Consider the following 20,654-nt stretch of genomic DNA (forward strand, 5'->3'; position numbering starts at 1 on the left):
TTCCAGGCGCTGTAACAGAGGCATATAACATGATGGTCGGTCTTGAGAAAGTGGATAGAGGGAATTTTTTCTTCCTCTTGCATAATATTAAAACTTGGGCGTATCTAATGAATCTGTGCATGTTGGAATGATAAAGTGATGATGACCAACTAGGATGTCTTTACAATGAGGCTACAGCTATCTGTGGCTAAATAGACATTGGATGTCAATTGCTGGGACTCACAGGAAAAATATTGCTTGTGGGCTTCTGTAGGCATCTGAATGCAGAATGAGATGGCTCTTTGAGAGCCTTGGAAATCATCCTTTGAGGTCTTTTGCAATTAAAGCCTGGGTCTTCAGACAAAAATAAGCAAATATTGTGAGTGGCGGCTGAAAGCAAAAAAGCAATATGATAATGACTGGCCAACATTGTAAGCAGGGAGGCAAATTTGTGGGCAAAAAGAAGGTGGTGGTGGTGCAGCTGCTACACCAGAAGGTCTCGGTTGCTTCTGGAATTCAGAATCATGTCAATGTGGGAATTCTTCTTTGCCCAGGAGCTGTGCATTCGCCATAAAAGTTCATCTCTCTTCAGCAGTTAACCAATTCCTCTTGCATCTCAACTCTGTCTGCTTCCCTGTAGCTGGACATTAAATTCTTCCTTGAAGTCCCAAATTGTGATGTTTTGAACTTATTTGGCAATAAATTATAGTGTTACTGCCTCTGCTTTATTCCTCCTATAATGGAGAGTCCTGGGAACTGATTTATTACAGCCCTTTCCCCCCTTTTGTCACATATCCCATTATAAGGAAGCCATGACTGCCAAGATTCTTCTCTTAGTAAGTTTTCGGTCTGATCGGCTGCCTGGAAGTTTTAGAGCTGATTGCATTGTGGCTTGGTGACTAACCCCTGACTTTGGGGTTTCACCAGCTTCCTCCCATAAATAAATAAACAAATCGGAGGGGGGGGATTTTTTGGTGGTGGAGGAGAAAATTAAAATAAAAGTGGACGCAGCCCAGTGGACTGATTGTGATGCAAATCACTTGGTCATTAGATTGATTGATTAGATTGATTAATCACTTGGTCATTAGATTGATGGTTTGTGAGATGGGTGTGATAATATAACCTTATTCCTCAGCTGTACTGCATGGATCATCTGAGAAGGGGGGCTTTTGGCCATAGCCACCACTGGCATGCGGCCCCCAGAAAGTTAGGCAATGTTGAATGTGGCCTCTGGGACAAAAAAAAAAGTCAGTCACACTTGGCTTAAACTTTGTTGAATTTCTTTCAAAGCTGAGTTGGAAGTCAATTTCCAGGATCTGTGAGGGATGCTAACAGGGTTTCAAAATGGTTAACAAAATGTTGTGTTGAAGGGGCAGAAGAGGATTGTACATATTCCTTCATATCATATGAAATGTTTGACATGCTTCTCAGAATCAAGTTGCATGGTTTTAGATTATAAAGATTGCTGTGTGTCTAGTGGCTCTGGGACATGCTACCCAACTACATTCATTAAAATGCTTAATCTTTTAACTCTTCGGTGATGGTTTATTTCAACTGGTTCATTATTGTGTGGCCTGAGAATAAGCTTTGGCTGCAAGTTATCTCCTTTGTTACACTAGTGATGGTACGGTTAGGGAGGCTGGCCCTCTGTGGGTCCTGGAGGCCCAGCAAATGCCCAATCATTCAAATCTGTTGGAGCCAGCTCTATGAAAACCTCCAGATCTTATTAAAACAAGAAGCACAACTGTCAAAAGATTAATTCTGTAAGCATTGCCAGGGGCAGTGATGAGGAACCTGTTAACCTTTAACTCCCTTCACCCATGACCATTAGTCATGGTAGCTGAGGCTGTAGTGAGTTGATGAGAGGTGGATGAGAGTGCTACAACATATGGTGGTCTGCAGGCTGAGAAAAGTCTGCCCTAAGTAATGCCATTGCCTTCGAATTTATCTGATTCTCTGCCTAGTAGGCATCCCAAATTTATGTTTTGCCTCGCTAATATAAGGACAATTTTGTTTTGCTATGCCTTATTATTCTCCTTACCTTACAAGGTTTCTTTGAGGATGAAGCATGAAGAAATGTTTTTCTTTATCATCGTGATTCTGCTTTTGCTTATGCTTCATTTCTCCATCACGGCTCCATCTCGGAAAGGTTTATGAGACTTGATCTCACAGACATAGGCAAGATGCCTATCTTTGAGTCCTTCAAACGAAAATAATTACAAACATTATATTTCTAATCCGAAATTTTAAAAAGATCTTTATACAAATGAATAGGGTTGCAATCAAAGAACTGTATAATGAACTTTGTGTGCCCAGTAAGGGGCCTCTTGCAAGAGATGGGAGAAGCTGTCGGTTCCAGTTACTTTCTGTTTCTCACTTTTCCTGATTTTGAGTTCAGTTTACCCTGTTTCCACATCAATTTGCATTTTGTGTAAGTCTGCATGTGTTTGCATGCACATTTCTCCTAACATGCATTCCTGATTCCGGTGACTGGATGCTGAAGGCCATTGCTTATGCTGCCTAAATGACACCACCCATGCACAAGGTGAAGACATCAGCAGACTTGGCAGAATGCCAAACATTTTGAGAGAGAGAGAGAGAGAAGAAAACCAAGGGGGGGGGGACGAATCAAAAGATATCCCACAAGAGTGGATCATGCAGAGCGTCCCAGGTTCAATCCCTGCTGTATCCAGGTAGGACTGGGAAGGAACCCTGCCTAAAACCATGGAAAACAGCTGCTAGACAGTGTAGACAGCACTGAGCTAGACCAAGCAACGACTCAGTATAAAGCAACTTCCTATCCTTCTAAAAGTCCCACCTGCTATTCATGTTTGCTTTCTTTCTTTCCTCCCCATTACATTCCACTCAGGTAGCTGAAAGACAAATAACTATATAGACCAAGTTGGAACCTAGAACAAATGCAACAATGAAGGTAACTTTGTCCAGGTACTATCCAGGAAGTTGCATCGTCAAATTGATAGAGTGGCCCAAGGCTCACAAGAAGAGAAGGTTCCTTGTGTTAGGAAATTTCTTTGAGGATCTTTGCCAAATGAGATGACCTGTTTGGTTTCCCTAGATCTTCCAGACAATGTTCTGGTGGAGGCAACAAGTGAGTTTCAGTATTTCATGCAGTGTGCATTTATTCTTGTAGAATTTCGACCGAAGAAAAAAAAAACACCTATCACTCCTTTCCGGAGTAAGGGCACTTCAACCCAGCAGAGGCATTCTGCTTCAGGTTTGGCAAGCAAAAATATGAGTGTCCTTGGAAAAGAAGGGTGCCTCTCACCATAGGTGTCAACTCCCTGGGGCCTAGGGTGTCTGAGCACCCATCAAATTCCCCATGAAGGGGCCAGGCACCCACAAATTTCAGTGCCAGGGCCATGCACACTGCATGGCACCCACAGCCCCGGGCACCCATGTTCGTGGGGCCAAGCTGGCACTCCTGCCTCTCACTATCCTGGGCAGGGAGAAAACTGCCCTAAAGAAGATGTTGGAAACTTGTTCACACGCTACACTGAACACAGGTACAACCTGTCTCTACACATGTACAAGTGTTTATGTGAAACTCTGTGCACTTGTTGATTTGTACAGCTCAGCTATTATGTATTCTTTGAATGTTACACTTAAATAATTGTACAAATGTACAGCTCAACTATCTGTATACAGAGATACACAGATTATGCACACATTGAATGTAACTTGTAAACACCGCTTTTGTCATCTTGGGATGCACAGATGCTTTCCAGTGCAAACACTCTTTTAATTTTTTATTATCTTAAGGATTATGGCTGTCTTCAGCATGCCACTGCCTCCTGAGTTATGTTGGTCTAGTTTGTGGGAGATGGCCTTTTCTTCTGTGGCCAGGGAACATCTTTCCAAAACTTGGCCCCATTTTTGATGACCCTCTGCAGATCCAATAGGACTTGGCAAGGGTAATTGGTAAAGCATTTGATTGGGTCCTTTATAAGACAACAATTTAAAGGGATTTTCATTTTTATTTAATGGAAACTGACAAAGTTATTTGCATAGGGCTTGGAAGGAAAAAGACTTGAGTGGCTCATCAAAGAATACCACAAAGAACAGAAGAGCTTTAAAAGCCTTGGGGGGTCTTAAAATCAGAGCTGCGGTGGGGGTGGGGCAAAGTACGGAATAGTGTTCCATTAAGCTGGATGGGATCAGAGAAAAATATGCCCATGCACAATCTGAAGTCAGGGAGAGAAGGGAACCACCACACCAGGTTCATCAAAGACTATCGCAAAGAAGAGACAAGTTTTACAAACCCTTGGATTCTTAAAATCCAAGCAGGAAGTAAATGGAGCGATGTTACATTACACTGAATGGGGACAGAATAAAAATGTGCAAAATCTAAAAATTAGGTAGCAGAGGAAGCTGGCTGGCAGCATCACCCCTGGACTAGTTGTAAATAAGAAGGCAGGCAGGTGGGGACTGGCTGAGAAGCAGATATTGGTGGGGTAGTGCCTGCATTTACCCTAAAGCCCTAAATGGCTTTGGCCCTGTACACTTGAAGGAGCATCTCCACCCCAATTGTTCTTCCCAGACACTGAGGTCCAGCTCCAATGGCCTTATGGCAGTTCCCTCACTACAGGGAACCCTGCAAAGGGCCTTATCAGTAGTGGCATCCACACTGTAGAACACCCTCCCATAATATATCAAGGTGATGAGTAACCTTTAGAAGACATCTGTTTAGAGGGGTCTTTTTAAAGTGTAATGTTTTATTGGGTTTTTGTATATGTTGGAAGCTGCTCAGGGTGGCTGGGGAAAACCAATTGGATGGGAGGGTACAGATACCATCATCATCATCATCATCCAGCTGCCACTGCTCCCCTCCCTTCTCTTAGTTTTTACCTCTACAGTGGTTACACCTCCACAGAATCTAATGCAGTTACTTCAGTACAATACATTGCATATGTATCATGGGGTGGATGGACACTGTAAAGAAACATACAGGAGAAATGTTTCTGAAACCTGAACTAGTCTCACAGAAATTTACCCCATTTGTTACTATTTTCATCCCCCCTTCCTCAAAAAACTTGGGCAGCATTGGGGGGTGGGAGCAGGAATGGAATAACGCTTGTGTGATGTCATGTTGTTTAATAATCTTGTTAACTGATTTGGTGGCTTTTTCAAGGCAAAAGTACAGGATGTTATTATGTTTATTATCTTTCTTTATCCTGATTTATGGAGAATCTGAAAGGGCTAATGAAATGACTTGGAGATTACTTATGTCCCTTTATATTATCTTGTTACTGAATATGTATGACTAAATTGTATGATATATACTTAGGTTGATGGCTTTGTTATATACAACTGCTGTACGATACTGGATATGGGAATTATGGCAGATGGTTAACTCATGAATAAATAAAAGTACAATACAATACAATACAAAACAAATGAACTATACATTATGAACTGGATATGCAGCTTCTTTCCTCTGCTGCCCTGACTCCCATTATCATCATAAACTCATCTGATCTCCCATTTTGATTTTTCAGTTCAGCAAATGTCTGTTTTTGCCCATACCAATAGGTGAGCTGACCTTGGAGGTTACTGGTGTGTGTGTGGATTCTGTCTCCTTAATATAGGGTGTTTAAAAATTAATACACCTTGTTTCCTAGGTCCTACCTTAGCAAATTCAGAATTCTTCTTGCTTTCAGTATCCTAAGTTTGCTCGGGCCTTGAAGCCTATCTAAACAGTCCCCCCCCCCTCTGGTCCTGAAATGAGTATTTTCAATTGCTTGCTCCCCCCCCTAAAATCTAGGGAAAGACCATGCAGTCTTGGAATGTTGCCGCTGACCTCACTCCTGCCTCCTTTGCCCCACCACCGAACATGGTAGCTAAGTCTCTGAGGCTTCTATCATTTTACTTATTCACCAAGTCTCCAAAATAACTTCGCCCTGGGAACCATCATTTTAATGCCACACAGCAATGCCCCAACAGAGGACAAAGAACACAGCCATTGTGTCTAGCAGACATTGATAACCTTATCCTCCATGGTTTTTTCTAAAAACCCTTTAAAGTCATCCAATCTGGTGAATTTCACTACCTCTTTGACAACATCATTCTGGGAAACTGAAACAGCAATTCACAGCAAACCAGCACATGCTGCTATTGCGACCTGCCTGTCATTACAAGCATGGCATACCACAGAGGGTGGGTGACACCAGAGTGCCTGCCTTCCAGCCTGATGCTGGACCAGCCAGTGACGACTGAATATTGCAGCCAGTCATTTCCCCTGCCCACCTATCCCGTCCGCATACTGCTGTGGATGCAAGCATGACATTAGATATAAACCTGCTTCCCCTGTTTAGAAGAGAGTTAATATTTTTCAGTCTTTAAGATATTGCTTTTTCTTACCTTACCAGTCTTCATCAACATCTTTTATCGGTATTTTATTTTCATTTAAATTGCAGCCCTTGAAAAGCTCCTCTCAGCAGTTTGCCACATGTGGATTAAGAAAAATGAAGCAGATATTTTTTTCCTCCCCACTCCATATCAAATGCTTTTCATGACCAGAATATATGAAACTTAGCAGTGATTATTCCTGTGCCCTTTTGATATGTATCACTGCAATCTCTTTGCTCACAAAGATACTCAGAGCAAAATATAAATAAGGGTCTTGAGTTCTTTCCCTCCCTCTTATTCTCTCATCTTAATTTAACTCAAACCAGCATTTTCAATCATCTCAGTGGCAAAATGATGTAAGGATTGATGCAGCCATATTGCTTGAACCATGGTTAGGCAATCTGGAATGTCCTGAAGATTCACACCCTCCTCCTCTTTCTCCTCTCTCTTTGGAAGCAAATGTTCCACTCCCTTTAATGATTTCAGCTAACCATGGTCTGCAGTGACATTAGTGTGTGTGTGTGAATAATGATTCATTCCAATCCACAGTATGCAATTGCAAGTAGCAGCAGGTTTGCAAACTGATTTGAGCTGAAGGTTATGAGTGAAAATATTTATGAAGTTGTTGAGATCACCACAGCTGTTTCTAAAAGTTAAAATGGGAACATGGATTTGTGCACAAAAGGGGAAGAGGAAGTGTGGAGGAAGTGGCAAGACAGTGTTGAAGATTGTATGCTACACTCATCTAAACATGGTTGGCAGATTTGATAATATTACATCAATCAATCAATCTTTATTGCTGTCAAAGACCACACAGGATAACATTACATTCACAATACATCTGTGGCCAGGTCTCACATTTTAACCCTGTGCAAAAGTGCTTTTGGCCACTGTGAAAACCTCGGCATCCATATTCAGGATTGAATCCAGGAGGAGAGATGAATTGAAAATGCATGTCTTCAAGAGAAATGTAATCCTATCTGGGGCAGATTGAAACCCTATTACCTGTTTTGCTTTTGATAGACCAGGAGCAACACGGATGATGAAGAAGTAGATGTGATGATGATTTCAATGTATATCCCATCATTCCTTTCGAAGGAGCCCAAGGTGGCAGCAGTATAGAAATTTTTTAAATAAATAATAGGCATAGATTCAAATGTATAAGTAATTACTTCAAACAGAAAGGGCAAGCAAGTGAATGTTGTATCATGTGTTTCTTGCAGCAGGTTTCATGCACTTGCACTTCCTGAGCCACTTCAGAAAAGGCCTGTTCTCATATTGCTACCCTCCAGACTTCTCATGGAGGGGGCACATGAAGAAGGGCCTCAGATAATGATTGCAGGGTCTGGGTTGGTTCACACAGGTGGATGCAGTCCTTGCGGTATTGTGATCCTATAGTTCAAATCCAGTTTCCACAGGATCCGCAGAATTGTCTTCAACTGTCTCTTTAATTTTTTGTAGCAACTATATTATGATCTGTGGAGAAAATCAAATTTATGCTATTTGCAAGTCCCTTACATCTCCTCCTGTTCTACCTATTGGATTGCTGAAGTTGGTTTTAGCTTTTATCATGTGGCTGAAATGAAGAGCAAAGAGAAGAAGAAGAAATGCTAGAAAGATTCATTTCTAAGGGAGTAATAAATAACCTTTAATGTGACTTTTTAAAATGATGTTCTACAAAGTCTATTTAGATAAGGGCCTTCCAGAGGCAGCTGGGTTATCACAAAGAGTGTTATCTGAGACTCCAAGGGAAAAAAACCAAAATTGTTAAATGTTGAAAAACCTTCTCTTCTACCCCCCCCCCCCTTTTGTATAAAGAGATCTAAATAGCATTTCTTGGCAAGGGACAGAGCTGAACAATTCAGAGATGGTGAGAATTTAATAATCACTGGTGTGGGCCAAACCAATAGTTCCCCTCAAAATTTGCCAATTTCTTACTGGGTAGCGTTCAAGGTCTTACTATGAGTATATAGCAGCTTGGGACCAGTTCACTAGAAGGCTTACCTTACCCCATATATGTCTGATGGCTTTGATCTGCAGAACTCAGAATGTTACAAAGGCCACATAATATTTGTTCCACATTTGTAAGGAAACGATCTCTTAACACAGGATCTCCTATGCTGTAAAACTGCCTGTTCTTCTACACTGCTTTCACTGTACCCTTTCTGGCACCTGCTAAAAATGTTTCTGTTTAGACAAGCCTACCTAGACATGTAAAGTTGCTGTGCATTTTAATTTGTAATTTTAGCTTATAATGTATACATTTATCTGCCAATTTTATTCATTTTGCATTTTCAAAAACTTGCTTTTAGTGTTGATTATTTTTAACTCAACAATTTGAATGTCTATTTTACATCCCTTGTAAACTGCTTAGCAGTTTTTATTTACAGTTAGGAGGCATGCACATTTTGTTAAATGAAAGATAAACATTCTGGCAACAGACAGGAGAGCAGAAGATGTCTTGCGAAGTATAGTACGTAGCCACAATAGCTGTGTACTACTTCCGCTGTTGGGAGTTGGTGTGCCTCTGAATACCAGCTGCTGGGAATCTTAATTGGGGAGACTGTTGCTCCATTCATAAAATATATTCTGTTCCTCATCTGGAGATGAATTGGTGCCATTGTCCATAGCCATTCTTAGCAATTCCAGAAGGGCTAAAGACTGGGTTCTACTGGGAGCAGACCTATTGAAATGAATGGCTATAACTGAGTTGCATCCATTAATTTAAATGGATCTACAACTTTTTATCTTAAAATTTGTGACAAGATACCTTGCTAGCTCGAGAATTGGGTACTGGAGGTAGCTGCTGAAGATTGTTCCTTCTGTCACAGAGGAAAAGGTGCTATCACTTTTATCCAGGGGTATATAGGATAACACACACACACACACACACACACATCTGCATCCCTTCTGAGGCCAGCAAGATCCAAATAGATCATTCTGGTCACACAGAAACAGGGCATGAAGATGAAAGCATTCCTGTTTTCCTTCCCCATGATTCAAAATCCAGAGATATTCTGCCTCTGAACATATCAGCTTCATTCACAGCTCGTTGCTAATAGCCTCAAAAGACTTACCCTCCATGAATTCATCCCCATGATCACTCATGAGTTTTCAAGGTCACTGGTTCGGAGCCCATGGTGACATCCATCTACCACTGCAGTGTGAATCGTTATAATATGATAAACCCCCCTGTTGAATTACGCATATGGAAGTCAATGGCAAACTTTACAGAATCCAACCTAGACCCTTTTCCGGAGTTCAGCAAGGCTTGAAGAATGAAAGAAGAAAAACAACAACAATATATGCTCAACATTAGTTACTGTCACCAATGGTGTGTTCAGGTGTGCAGGTCAACACCACAGAACAATGTCAAAAGTCTGTTAATATTCCCAAGTTCCTTTGTTTATATGGGGGGGGGATCCAAAGCTACAGCTATGTCAACATTATTAATAGAAGGGCACAGAGTTCCATACATCTGCCCCATGTATGGCAGTGGCAGCATGAATAATTAATGTTTTGTCTACCTTAATAGCTCAGTATGTTTATGTTGCTGAGCGCTCACTTTCTATGCTACTCACATTTTATTACCATTGATATAATTTGTCACAGGGGAAGAAAATTAGAAAAGCGTAGAAGTCACACAAATAAATGCATTTTCTTTTCTTTTTCTGAGGAAGTTCAAGGTTGTATTCCTTTTACATAATTGCTCACCCTGCCTTACACTTCATCCAACAGTTCACGAGAGTATTACTAATATTCTTTTAAATGCCCTTATTGGAACTGATCATCTGATGAATTAATTGCACATAAGGCATACATAACATTGAAACTCATTCTTTGTCCCAGACGTTGATTTTAAAAAATCTATCAGTGCCAATGCATATGATATGAAGTTGAAAGAAACACTTTTAGTTTGAACAGTCTAGTGAAGGGAAGGGAAACTCGGAACCGCCATCACCCTTGACCATTGGCCATGCTGGCTGGGGGACCTGGAGCTAATGGAAGTGGTGTCCAACAACATTCAGAGATCCACAGGTTCTGTATTGTAGGTCTAGTGGGTCATTATCTCTGGACATGGATTTTGTATGGCTTTGCAGAGGGGGCAGTTTGGGGGGATGTGGAGGCTAATGGCAGCTGGTCCTAACCAGATTGATGGAGGAGGCTTTGCTGTCTTACCTCTACCTGTGGTGTAGTGAAGTGGGATGTTATACCATTGTATTCTGTTCTGTGATTAAAGTGGGCTCAAATACCTGATGACATAATTGTTACTAGGTGAGGTCTCTAAGGCTCCTGCTTCAATCGCTGGAGATGCTGGCAAAAGCTCCTCTACTCTCTCCAAGACGATTTTCTGTTTCATTTCTGGGGTCAGTGTGAATTTCTTTCTGCATTAATGGAGAGAAGCAATATTCCACACATCATTTGCACGCTGTGTGCCCTTTAAAACTGCAAGAGAGGCTGCTGGGCATATTCACTTCCTCAATAAAATATTTGAGGGGGCTGCCCCCCCCCAAGGTTGATGGGCATTGTCATTCAAATAGTGTGCATGCTCCGCTTACCTTGCCCACCCCCCCAATATTTTATTTAAGTTAGCACTTCTGATAGAGTGTATTTTCTCAGACTGTACTTCCTTCCAAAGGGAGTGGGTAGTGCTGCGGTCTAAACCACTGGGCCTTTGGGTCTTGCTGATCGGAAGGTTGGCGGTTTGAATCCCCATGATGGGGTGAGCTCCCAGTACTCTGTCCCAGCTCCTGCCAACCTACCAGTTCGAAAGCACGCCAGTGCAAGTAAATAAATAGGTACCGCTGTGGTGGGAAGGTAAACTGCATTTCCATGAGGTCAATGGGACCATTGTGCCAGAAGTGGTGTAGTCATGCTGGCCATATGACCTGGAAAGCTGTCTGTGGACAAACGCCGGCTCCCTCGGCCTGAAAAGCAAGATGAGTGCCACACTCCATAGTTCAATTCAACTCAACCATCCAGGGGTCCTTTACCTTTAACTTCCTTCCTGATTCTTTTTCAGTTAGCACTGGATTTTCATATTGTTAGCTCCATGAGGACCACATTCATGTGTGTGTTTTTTATGATTTCAAACGGCAGTCTTACCAGACTATTTAGTTATGCACTCTGTGTCACCTGAGGTGAAATGTCCCACTGCTGCCCCCACAATTGGGATGCAAACTCCAGTCTGCCACACCAGGTGTGTGAGAGATCCATTCTAGACCTGGCAGCAGGGCTTTGCATCAGACCCTCTCTTCAGGTGATGCCGGTGCAAAGCTCCACTGCAACACTGGGTGAGGATGGAGATCCTTTTCAGTTTGCCACCTCCCACCCATAAGTGGGACTTTGTTTTGGCTCCTCCCTTCAGGAGAAGCTGGTGCAAAGTCCTGCCACACCACCAGGTGGGTGGAGATCTGCTGCCCAGTGTCAAAATTGAGTAGTGGAATGCTGCTCCTCTTGACAACACAGCAGGAGGGGAGGCGTTCCAGAAAGCTTTGCTGCCAGCCCCTCTCTGCCTCCAGAGGCTGGGGGCACCAACAGTAATGCTGAATGGTGGAAGGGGGAGTGACGCCCCTTGGGGGGGGCCATCCGAGATGGCCACCTTACCAAGCCTCATAGGCAAGGTTGGCTCTGGGTGGAGCCCAAAAAACAAATTTAGGGCTCTCTCAGGGAGAGGAAAGTGTGGGGAGTTCCATGGCACAGCTAAAAATCCATGCAGAAGTGGAGCTGCCTAGACAGGTATGACCCCATGTCCCAAGAGAACATCAGATTAGTCTGCAGGGATCCCACCCACTCCCAACCTTGGCAAAGTAAGACTTTACTGGGGTGTGTGTGTGTGTGTGTGTGTGTGTGTGTGAGAGAGAGAGAGAGAGAGAGAGAGAGAGAGAGAGAGAGAAATTAATTCTTTTCAGAGTCAAAACAATGACATGATTCATTTATAACCTGAGGATTTCTCACTCCTCTGTCACAAACTGTCAATGAATCAGTATAGATTTCCCTGCTCACCAAACTGAACATCCATTAATCATATTCAGCTATTCCAAACTTTGAGAAGGGTGGGAGAAAAGAAATCTTGTTTCACTGAAGTGAGCAGAAATACCTGTAGAGGTATTGCAAGACAGTGGCTTGTTTGTTTGTTTGTAAGAAGGTACAGAAAATAATTAGGGGAATGAGCAACTGATTTAGCAGAAGAAACAAATCAGTCTAATTTATTTTAAAAGCATTTATAAACTTGCAATTCATGGAAGGTAACATACAGTAACACATGTGATAAATATAAAACACCATAAAAACAGTGGGGCAGAAAGATCATTAAAACTACTGGCTAATCATAGGCTTGTTTATATAAAAGGGAATTCAAGAGATGCCTGAAAATCAAAAACGAGGATGACTGCCAAATGAAAGCTGGAAAAGTGTTCCACAGCATTGAACTGGTGGCACTAAATCCCTGATTTCTAGGGGAGGCCAGATGACTGTCTATAACACGGGAGGGAAAACTAGCAGCTCTCCTTTGGATGATCCTTTGGATGATTGAGCTGGGATCAGGGACGCCAACTTGAATAAAATATTAGGGGGGCCCCGGTAAGCCCAGCCCCACATAACTGATCACATGACATGGTGCACACACACCATTTGAATGGCAATGCCCATCAACTTGGGGGGGGACCCTCCTCAAATATTTTATGAGGGGAGCCCTCTTGGCCTCCAGGAGTTGGCTCCTATGGCTGGGATATAATAATTCATGCAATCCTTAAGGTATCCTGAGCCTATGTTGTCCAGGGCTTTATGTATTTGTACGAGACTCTTGAACCTGGTCTGATAACATTTGGGCAGCCAGTGCAGATGTTTCAGTAGTGGTGTTACTTCCTGTCAGCCTCCACAAGCAGCCTAGAGTGCCTGTGCATGTAAGTGTGGGGAGGGACATCCCCAGTTATTTGTTTTCCAGAATTATTTGCACTACAGGCTCAATTGGTGCCAACTTGGCCCTCCTACAGTGGCGGTTTTGTCAGTGATGAGTTAATGGAGGCAAAATTAGTCTTCTGGCCCTTTCATTCTCATCTTGGTATTTACAAAGACATTGGGACAGGCTGCTCTTGGTGCCATCCACTGAGGTTGAACTTATCTTAGCTTACTCATCTTCAGGCTGCCACCACTAAAAGAAGCATAAAAGGCCACAATTATGCCACAGTGGTCTGGCTTCTTAGGAGCAAAGAGGTGGTTGATTGCTCTATTTCTCTCTGATTGGAAGCTTGATCATTGTCTTAAATGCAGTCCATAGCTATACACACATTTCAACTCTGAGGTTGCAGATTATTGCTTTAGCATCTTTTTTAAAGCAGTGGAGAGGCTTGAGACAGTGTTGTCTTGCTTATTTGGCAGCCATTTGGCTGTAGAGGAAGCTCTACTTTCTTGCTTTGCAGTTCCGATTCCTTCAATTTGACCCACAGAATGAGCTACTCTAGAGAGTGGTTGCTTCTTTAAGAGAGGGGATGTTAATAAAAGCCCTACTGCAACACAAGGAATGTTTAGAAGCCCCTTGAGCTTTCCTGAAAGTGCATCAAACAGTTCTCCTAAGCAACAGCAATCAACTTCAATGTTGCACAGCATTATAGGCAGAGGTGTGCTATTCTGGGGTTGTGGAGGGGTTGTGGGATTGCATCAGGTTCCAGCAAGATCCCTGTCTTCAGCATCCTAGAGCCACCTGCTCAGCAACAAAGGGGAGCTTTTTAATCACTGATAATTCTCCTCACCTTTTGTGCTGATTGGAGTCAAAATGTATAATCTAAGAAGGTTGTGGGTGGGAGGCAGCTTTGAGGGGATGTGGCTGTGAATTTGCTGAAGGGAACCCATAATTCTGAATTTGCCACTACATTACTGGCACACAGCTATACTTGGGCTTATACTTGCTGGTGAGGCCAGAGTGTGATGGAATGCTAGGAGTTGTCTTTTTTATATTTACACAACAGAGCGAGGCATTACATAGTGTACATGTCCTTTTCAGAGATGGTTTGACCTCTGGTTCAAATGGATTGTACTTCGCTGTAACTCTGACAACATGCTTTTCTCTCTCTCTTTTTATTTTTTGTAGAGCAAGTGCAAACGGGCTTTCTTAGTCCAGGCACAAAGGACTTCTTTGATTCCATACAGTTCAAACAACATTGGCAGAGCCTACGCATATAATTCCTCTCTACACCCTGGTCAAGAGGGGAGATTGAGACAAACACACACTTTCCAATCCTGCTTTTAGTCAGTGCCCTCAACTGATCATGGCACAGCATGAATGAGATCATGGCCTTTTTCCTGACCCAATCAGTAAGATATTTTGCTTTCTGCCTCTGTACTCTCAGTTGCTGTGCAGCTGTTGGCCAGCAGCTGAATATAAACTGATTTCATGAACGAACATTGTGAATGAGGTGATGAGAGATGAAATCATAACGATACATTCTGTAATAAGCCCTAAACAGCTTTGGCCCTGTATACCTGAAGGAGTGTCTCCAACCTCCATCATTCAGCCCAAACACTGAGATCTAGCTTTGAGGACCTTCTGGCAGGTCCCTCACTGAGAGAAGGGAACCAGGCAGAGGGCCTTCTTGTTTTTTTTTAAAGATATTTATTAAGATTTTATATAATAAAACAAGTATCACAATCAAACAAAACAAAAGAGAAAGACAATAAAAAACAGCACAATCCAGCAAGACTAAGAAGCACAATAAAAAACATAAGAAAAAGAAAATAAGAAAAAACAGAAAACAAAGAAAATCTAGTTTTTTGCTTATTATCTTTATAACCCTCTTTCCTGACTTCCTCACATCTCCCTTTTCTGTGTTCCCCTTTACACAATCAAATTCAGCAATTCCTTACCCTCTTTCAAATCTTATTCAATATTATACATTTCAACCTATTATGTCTTCGATTTTTCCTTTCCTTTTAAATCCATTTTTACATGTTCTTTATAACTTAATCCCTTATATCATTTTGTTTAATTTCGACATAATATTACTCTGGCCTTTTCACCCTTTTCTTTTAAAACATTTTTGCATATTCCTTTTAGCTATGTCACTGATGCCATATTATCAGGCAGAGGGCCTTCTTGGTAGTGGTGCCTGTCCTCCTGTCAGATGTCAATGGCAGCCCTGCTCAGGAAAGTTTTTAATGTTGTCATCACTGACAGTATGAACCAGCATGGTATAAAAGCTTTCCCCCAACCTTGTGTTTATGCTGGCAAGGTTTGAGGGAAACTGTCATCAAAAACATATGGAGGGCACCAGGTTGGGGAAGGCTGCTGAAATCATGTGTACAAATATCTAATTATGAACACACATAATCAAACTCCTAGAAAACCCAGCTCTCATGTTGTTTCACCTGCCATAGAACCCTGATGCGTCTAGGAAGGAGACAGGGCTCTTCTCACACACAAAAATAGACAGGATGTCTTGCAGGACAAGTCACTCAGAGGAATACAATAGAAATTTGCCTTATACCTAGCCAGACCATTTGTCCAACTCACTCTGGATTGTCTCTATACTGATTGACAGTGAATTTTCAGAGTTTTAGAGTCTTTCCCAGTCCTGCCCTGGGGGTACCAGGAATTGTCCCTGGAGCTTTCTACATGCAATGTATGTGCTGTGTTTTTGAGCTATGGCCCTTCCCCTGTTTATATTATGCTGCTCTGATAAAGCTGTCTCTCATCCAGAGAGAATACTGCTCAGAATGCCAATTGCTGGCAATTACAAACAGGGAGGGGTGCTGTTGTGCTCAAGTCCTGCTTGCAGGCTTACTGGAGGCATCTGGCTGGCCACTGTGAGAGCACAATGCTGGAACAGAGATGGGCCCTTGGTCTCATCCAGCAGCATTCTTCTTACACTTTTATATTCTTCACTAATGCTGGGCAAAAAGTGCTTCCTGGTCTTCAAAGCCATATTCTCTAGCAGCAAGAGATGGGAAGCACTTTCAGTACTTTCACGAGAATGGACAAAAACAAAATCTTCAGACTTTCAAGAGTAGAAGAATCTACATTTATAACGGCCAGCATCAGTTGCGAGTCATCTCTTTCTCTGCCTTTCCTCCATCCCTTTCTAAGGCACAAAGTAGTGGCTACCAGGGGCATTGTTGATTTATACACAGATTGAAACATAGCTACCAATCAGATCATGCATTTCTCAAAATATTGTGCTCTTGTTTTGGTTAAATAATATGCACATGAATGCATATCTTATGCGGGGAAACCATATATCTTCAGGAGAAATACATTGTAAAGCACACAACACTGCATATTTTCAAGAGGGTAATGGGTTCATTTGTTTTGTTCTTGTACTTGCCTTTTATTATGAACTTTGTTTTTTTATTTTGTATTTTATGCTGTAAACTGTCCTGAGATCATTGGATGAAGGATGTTCTACAAAGTTAATAAATAAATTTGGGGGAGAGGGATGTGTACAAAATGTGTACAATTTGCATGCCGTTTAAGGCTTGTATTCAACTCCATGTGAGCTGTGTTCTGCATGTGCAATGGGTCTTCCCCTTCTCAAAATATGTGCCAGAGAGACTCCCAACACTTTTGAGAGGGTTGCACCAGGGCAGAAGGGGAAGTTCTCTTGTACAAGCAGAAGTCTTGCTGTTGTGCAAGCAGAAGTTGTTGCACAAGTGGAATGGCAATGTTAGATACAACCCCAAATGTGCACAGTGTGTGTGCTTGTTACAACACAAAGAAATGAGATGGAAGAGAGCAATGACATTGTGCATGCAGAAGTGAAATGGAATTGAAAAAGGTTGATCTGTCCATCCATCCCTAAATAATTATGTTTGGAAAAGGAAATTAAAGGAAGAGAGGCATAGGGGCCTCAGCTGCTGGCCATTATAAATGTATGTTCCCCAACCTGCAAGTTGAATAACTTTACCAACCCTCTAAAACATTGTGGGCATCTTCACTTCTATTTCATCCCTTCCAGCCCCATGAATGTTCCCTTCAAAACCTTGAACTACAGTACACTTAGCTCAATCAAACAGATACTTAAAGTCCATGTTAAAACAGTGAAAGCTACTCCTGGCCCCTCTGCATGTCTCCACATGGAAAGCCACCTCAACCACTACTTTGGGGCCAGTACAGAGCAGGAGGCAGTCTGGTACCCTTGCCCCAGGACTTGGAAGGTTAAGCCAGCCAGGGGACCCCGCCAGGGGCCTCCCAGACTTAAGCTGTCATGCCCTGAATGCCACATGCCTCCCAGCTGACTGGGGACCCCTACCCTGGGCCTCAGACAAGCTCTGCATGGGTCTTGCTGCTTTGCATTCAAAGACTATGAAAAGAAAAATGAAATGAGGAAAATCAGAGTTGACTTTTTGAACTCCATTTCGGCTTTTCCTTACTATTCTGGAAGAGGCTATTTCTTGTTCTCTGTTGCCATCTAAAGGCAAACATGAACATAGCGAGACAAAGTGAATCTGAGTCAAGGCAGGTGAAAGTAAATGTGTTGCCCAGAGCCATAGAGATACTTGATGTTTCATTTAATCCCTTGAGAAATTTCTTTCAGAGAGACTAAATATATATATATATATTTTAATGTTGGCATCAAAAAGAAGAAGAAAAGCAGAGTTCTGCTGATGCTAAATAATCACTCAATCGATCTAGGTTCATTGTTCATGTGAAAGGTCATGACAAACCTGCAGCAACAGTACAATAAAACTACAGTGGTACCTTGATTCTTGAACTTAATCCGTTCCAGCAGTCCATTCGATTCCTGAAACGGTTTGAAAACCAAGGCATGGCTTCTGATTGGCTGCAGGAACTTCCTGCACTCAAGCGAAAGCCACATCAGACGTTTGGCTTCTGAAAAACATTTGCAAACCAGAACACTAACTTCTGCATTTGCGGCATTCGGGAGCCTATTTGTTTGACAACTAAGCCATTCAAGAACCACGGTACTACGTATATACATCCATAATCTGAGCTAACATCCATGATGTAAGGTAAAGGTTGCCAGAGACACCAACAAACTCAAATCCAGCTTGATTTCAAATTAAACTTCAGAACCACCACAACAATTTATAGCAATTTTATTGTATTTTTTCCTGCCCCCCCCCCAGCCAGTGCATAGAGGGCTACACTTCGTGTTATGAAGTTACTCTTGTCACTCAAAAGAAACTGGATAATTTCTGCTGGGATGTAGCTGCTTGCTTTTGTGAATAAAGGTTTCATAAAGTGATCTCTTGGGTCACAATGTAAGGGGCAGGCTAATGTGAAGTCTTCCACAACTACAAGTCTGTCTGCATATGGGACCTGGTTGAAGCAGCCATCCAAGACTGCAGTGGGCATCACTCGGAAACACAGCTCAATAGAGAGATTTCTTTAAGGAAACTGGTGAGAGTTTAGTCAGATAACTAGCTCTAAAATGCTCTGTTCTCAAGAGTGGATAAAATGTGGCATTTCTAATTAGTTGCAGGTCACTTCTGGACTATAGCCAGAAGAGCCAGTCCCTTAGTTGACACTTATTCAGGGTCAGTGCTGAGCTCATTTCTAGAAAATAATAATAGTTTAAAACCTCTTGACAAGCTGCTTTCTGGGGTTGGTTATTATCTAATTCCATATAGCAGAGCGCAAGAAAACACTGAATAGGCATAGTAGCAATTTTTAAAAATATACTTCAAGTGAGCACAGTCCACTCTTGCCTTAACTGTTTGCCACTTGGCTTATGTATAAAGAGATGCTGGTAGTCGTACCTTGGCTACTGAACGCCTTGGGAGTCGAACGTTCCAGCTCCTGAATGATCGAAAACTGGAAGTGAGTGTTCTGGTTTTCAAATGTTCTTTCAGAAGCCGAATGTCCGATGGGGCTTCCTGCAGCCAATCAGAAGCCACACTTTGGAAGTCAAACATTTTGGAATTCGAACAGACTTCCAGAGTGGATTCTGTTCTACTTCCAAGGTACAACTGTATTCATGATGGTAGAGAGAAGGGGCGGCGGCGGGGGGCGTGATCTGCACATTTCCAAAATGGAGTTTGATTTTTTGATTCAAGAACCATCTATACCTATGACTGAGTATGCCCAAAATCCCAGTCTTGGGCTTAGAGTAATTTATAGATAGGCTTTCCTGTTTACAGTATGTGCCGAACATCGCAAAGAGATTTTTGAGGCCCAATCAGGAAAGGATCATTAACTCATCCACATTCATCAAGATCGAAAACTTTCTGCTCCTAATTACTGGAGAGGGGGAGTTTGCATTGACTAAATATTACACCAAATCATTAATATAAAAGTTTAAAAGAGTGGGAGCCAGAATGCAACCTTGCTTCACTCCTTGCAACATTTTAAAAGCATAGTCATACCACAAATTAAATCTACTCTGCCCCTCATTTCTGTGTTGCTGTATAATTCATGGATCAATACCAGAAGTCTGAAGTCGATGTTGGCAATTTGAAATTTCTCCCACTGTCTATTTTGATTAATAGAATCAAATGCAGCAGAAAGTTCAATAAAGGCTACATAGGGATTATACTTATTGTTCTTGGTATATTTTCTTATAATATGGTTCAGGGTGAAACACTGATCAATGATACCATGTTCTCCTCTAAGTCCCACTTTAAAACTAGTCTGATAGTTTTTGAAGGAGATTCCAGGCACATAGCTTTGAGGAGATGTCTAACAAGGTGACTGGCGGATCATTCCTATGTACTTTCTTATAAATTTGGAAATGATACTCAATTTTCATCCAAAGGCCATCTGACCCATGCTGTTTATGGTGGTAAATAAGACAGAATAGGCATCCAGCATTTTAAGTATTCCTTATAGAGCTCAGGTGGAAGCAAATCTTCTCCAGGAGCTTCATTTGATTTCAGGCAAGAAAGAATGTAGGGTTTCAACAAAGCTAGTAGTATTTACCCAAGAATGTAAATAATATTAGAACACATCCCTATTTTCCTCCAGTGGATTTATATGATTCCTAATAGTTTAGTCTCCCATCCAAGTATCTTAAGAGGATTAAACGACCTTAGCTTCAGCTGTTAAATGCAGAATGTGTAAATTCAGGAGCTGGAAAATGAAAAAACAAGAGATCTCCTATTGTGACAACTCCTGTTTGCCTAGAAATATGCAAACTTCTCCATTAAGCTCAATCTCTTCATATAATGAATCTCCATCCTCTTCCCTATACAGAAGTTGGCATTTCTCAAGACATCACCTGTCAGTTGTGGCAATTCTTCATTCCAAACCACTGGGACTCCATGTTTCACAGAACGGTCAAAATGCTCGTTAAAATATGAGAGCTCACTTTGTTTCAATTTGCATTAATGGCTCTGCAATTAGATAGCTGGACCTG

Source organism: Podarcis erhardii (genome assembly GCF_964252035.2).
Source record: "Podarcis erhardii genome assembly, chromosome: Z".
Lineage (NCBI taxonomy): Eukaryota > Metazoa > Chordata > Lepidosauria > Squamata > Lacertidae > Podarcis > Podarcis erhardii.